Raw genomic sequence first — 5,000 nt, 5'->3', positions numbered from 1 at the left:
CAATAATAAACGTCTTGAATGTTCCCTGTTTATAATGCCCATTCAGATTTCGTTCACCGGCGATGTCCTTACAACCTGTGACTATAAATTACCATTTTGTCTTGTCATGGGTCATTTTGCTCACTGTCCTATGAACGGGATTCATTTAGAAAAGTGGCATGTTGAGAGAGAGAGAGAGAGGAAAAAAAAGGACATTAAATGCTGATCATTCTCTGCGATTCACAAAAGCGAACTGGGAAACGTCACTAAAAGAAGATGGGTAAAGATGGGGTTAGGGGTGGGGATAGGAAGTAAGGGGTTGACATAAATGGGAAGGGCAGAGGGAGGAAGGAGGGGGTAAGGGTTAAGGGGTGGAGGGTGGGGGAGAAGGCGTGAGGAAATTATTACAGCCCCTATGAAAAAAAAAAGAAAAAAAAGGCGAACAACAGGGATGAGCTAACTTCTGTCATGTTTCATCCCTGCCCAAACTATCTCCGGTTGGCCATGATCACCATTTTCTCCCCTCCCCCCCTCCTTAATACCCACCACCCATCCTATTAGCCCTGACATTACCCCCTTTCCCCCTCCAACCCCCTTCCCATGCATTTAAGCCTTGAATCCCTAATACGAACTCAATAGAGCAAGTAATCTATTCAACCCCCTTTTTTTAATATGACGAATTATAGCTGGATGGGAGTGAGGAGGGCGTCCTGCCTCTGCTCTTCCTATCTTGTATTATGACAGGCAAACATCTGGACCTCGGGACGTATTGTCATTATGTATTCATGCAGATGATGCCCGCACAATAAAGGTAAACACTGTAAGATAGGAGCTGTGTAACCCTTTCACGCTGCTGACTCGCGTGAGGTGAGAGAGAGAGAGAGAGAGGGAGGTTTGGGGGGGAGGGTAAACATGACCGCCTGTTATGTTTGCATGTGCGACCAACTTCCTAAGCATGGACGAGGCCGAGTCGTTCGAGTTAGTCATTGATTGCTGTGACAGAATGTGTACGTATGTATGTACGGATTCATGTGTTTTTATATTCACAAGTTACACACACACACATATATATGTATGTATGTATATATATATATATATATTATATATATATGTATATATATATATATATATGTATATATATACATACATACACACGCTGAAGTCTTATATAATTCGCATAAACCTACATAAATACGTTATGTCATATACACACACACACACACACACACACATATATATATATATATATATATATATATGTGTGTGTGTGTGTGTGTGTGTGTGTGTGTGTGTGTGTGGTGTGTGCGTGTAAAGTCATCATGGGCATATGAATTACCCAAAGTAAGGACACACTTCATATTTATAATCCCTTTATATAAGTTCATATTCCATTGAATCTCAAGTAATCGTAGAAACAAGAGTCTCTAGACGCTTGGTTGCTAAACAGTAACGTTTTTGTTTTTCTGTTTTTCATTAATCAGGTGCGAATTAGTCAGTGAAATTATTGAGTGATCATTAGTTTTTTATCATTAGTATATATATATATATATATATATATATATATATATATATATATATATATATATATATACTATATATATAGGTATATATACACATATACATGATATATATATATATGTATGTGTGTGTGTGTGGTTTATAATATTATATATATATATATATATATACATATAAAGGTTTTTTGCCACAAATGAAAAAGCGAGATAGCCAAGTACTTTCGGTCCTGTTCGCACCCTCAGTAAAGGGTCCGAACAGGACCGAATGTACTTGGCTATCTCGCTTTTTCATTTTTTCATTCGTGGCAAAAAACCTTTATTTATACATAGCATCACGTTTTATATACTTCGTGATCAAGTTATTCATATATATATATATATATATATATATATATATATATATATATATATATAATTATATATATATAATTTTTTTTTTCCCACTCAGAAGGGATATAAACTCATACATATTCATATTCATGAGATCTGGATCCATCTGTTCTCTAATGCTAGCCATTGTCCGTTTTGGATTAACTAGGATATTAGTGGTTATTTGAGTCCATAATTAACTAGCCATGGATTTGGCTAAAATTAGAGTGACATCCAGGGCCAGTGATGAGTACCCGATATTTCAAGATGATCCACTCTAAGTCTACTTACAGTGTTCATAACTCTTTTTGAGAAAGGTTGTTTTGATCAAAGATCATACCACGAAGTACTGACGGAGATTCAGTTTCAGGTCAGGTCAGTATTTTCATTATGCATTAGGGAAAAACTGTGTATATACACTTTATACATTATATACACACACACACACACACACACACACACACACATATATATATATATATATATATATATATATATACATAATATATATAATATAAATATAAATAATTATAATATATATATATACTATATATACGTATATTATATATATTATATATATATATATTATATTATTATATTAAATTTATATCTATTATATATCAGCACTTCTTGGGTCTAAGCTGTACACGCTTTGTCTTAGAGAGAGGACCCTGAGTTGGAAACGTGGCCGAGGATAAACGAAGCTAGGCTAATGGAGTTAATCTGACTATGTTCCTGTTATCCTGCTTAGTGAATTAGGCATTGCAAACAATCGACTGTTGTTGGTTCGTCTGGGGTTTTGAGAGAAAGAGAGAGAGAAAGTCACGTTTTGCTAGCCGCGCAGTGTTCCTCCAGAATAAATATAACCATATCATGAATAATAATGGAGGAATTCGACGAGGTAATCTTCACCTCATGTGAGGGAAGTTTCTCTCTCTCTCTCTCTCTCTTCTCTCCTCTCTCTCTCTTCTCTCTCTCTCTCTCTCTCTCTCTCTCTCTCTCTCTCTCTCTCTGATTACATTCATATGGTGTGGATAATTACTAATATTTAAGATGATACGTGTATATATATATATATATCTATATATATATATATATATATATATATATATATATATATATATATATATATATATATATAGTTTTATCACGCGTGGAACAGAAATAAATTTCTGACTCTCATTAGGATCAAACCCAGGTCAATTGAAAGGTTTGGGTTCGACCCTGATATGCTTCAGAAATTTATTTCTGTTCCACATGTGATTGTGTGCTGATTCACTCAGAAGGGATAATTCTGGTGAAATACTGTCAGTTGGATCACTGCTGAGCGGGAAGCTGGGGAAAACACGCTGGTATGCGAGGCAGTTAGCGATGCCCAGGTAAAGCCTTAGGCTCCGTCCACACGGTCGAACTGTGGTCGACGAACTTTGTCCGATGTGACGTCAGAAGCGGAGAAACAGCGAGAAAAGTCAGAACTTTGCCGCGGTTTCTCCGCTTCTGACGTCACATCGAACAAAGTTAGTCGAGCAAAGCTCGGTCGTGTGGACGGAGCCTTTAGGTGCGTCCACACGGTCGAACAATGTCCGACGTACAAACATTGTTACCAGTCAACAATTGTCTGCCGGTCATTGCCTTTTGAGCAGAGTAAAATCAGTGGTATACAACCTCATCTGGTACCACTGTTTGTTGCCAGATCTACTTCCATCGTTTCAACGCTTATGACGTCATTCTGCTTCACCTATGATATGGTAACAATGTTTGTCCGTCGGACATTGTTCGACCGTGTGGACGCACCTTTAGGTACAGTGGTACATACGTTCCAGCTTCTTTTATGGCTCGTGTGGCCTGGTTGGCAGTGGTCTCGACTTTCATACTTACTAAAAGTAAACAAAATATTAGATAACATAATTAACGAAACTTCAGATAAAATAAGAGAAATCAATCGTAAGGATTGTAACCACTTCAATTATGCCACGAACACAGTAAACGAGAACAATATAAGTTAACTTTAAAAACACAACCTCCCATTTTACAATCAAATCGTAAACTGCCTCTACATCCAATAAGAAAAAAACGAACCATCCCAAACAACAACAATAACAGCAGCAACAAAGAGAATAATACTGTTATATCGATGGTAAAAAAAAAGAAAAAAAATATACACACACACACCCCAGACTGATACGGAAGCCTCGCAAAGAAAGCCGTAATCCCGTTTACATGAGAACCTTTGGAGGCCAGGGGCGTTGGGAGAGGGGGAGGGGTGCGATTTGTGGGTTCCCCTGGGGCTGTAAGAGGGGTAGGGGAGTGTTGTGGATTCCCTTGGGGATGTAGGGGGAGGGGAGGGGTTGATATTTTAGGTAGCTGGCTGGCTTACGTGCTCTGACGAAGGGTCCCAATCGTACCAATGATTAATCATCGGAAGGACGGAACGGGGCGGGTTTAGTTTGGGAACGTTCGCTTTTGAAAAAAAAAAAAAAACGTTTCATACCATATCCCTTATATTATATATATAAAGAGAGAGAGAGGGCCAGGGGGGGTGGGGTTGGCCGGGTGCGGGTGGGCGGAGTATCGTGGCTATAAAAAATAAAAAAAGGAAAACCTCGATGAATTTATATCTCACTGTCATCGCCACAACGAATGAATTAGTTGTGATTTATGGCTCATCTTTGGATTGGATGCAGTAAGGGGGACGGGGAGGGGAGAGAGGCAGAGGGGCCGGATCATCGTCACATGTCGATGGATGATGAGTTTCGAATTGTTCCCGACTGACTTCAGAGTCGTGTACAGGAGAGAGAGAGAGAGAGAGAGAAAAAAAGAACATTTATTTCATTTTGTTTTCATTTCGTTGTGATTTTCACGTCCGAACCTTTTTTATTTACCTATTTATTTTCACTTGTGATTTTTTGTATTTGCACATTTTTATTTTTATTGTTTATTATTTCCACTTGTGATTCTTTGTGTTCGCTCATTTTTATCAAATCTATTGTTTATTTTTTTTTAGTTTCGTTTGTTGTCATTCATTTACATTTAATTTCAATTTTTTTTCATTGTTGAATGTCATTCTTTTCATGTTTGTTGCCTAGTGTCATTCATTCATGAATATTTCATTAATTTTTGTGTAATTCATCATAT

The sequence above is a fragment of the Macrobrachium nipponense genome, chromosome 12 (assembly GCF_015104395.2).
Source record: "Macrobrachium nipponense isolate FS-2020 chromosome 12, ASM1510439v2, whole genome shotgun sequence".
In the NCBI taxonomy this organism is placed as follows: domain Eukaryota; kingdom Metazoa; phylum Arthropoda; class Malacostraca; order Decapoda; family Palaemonidae; genus Macrobrachium; species Macrobrachium nipponense.
This window is presented reverse-complemented; position numbering follows the sequence as displayed.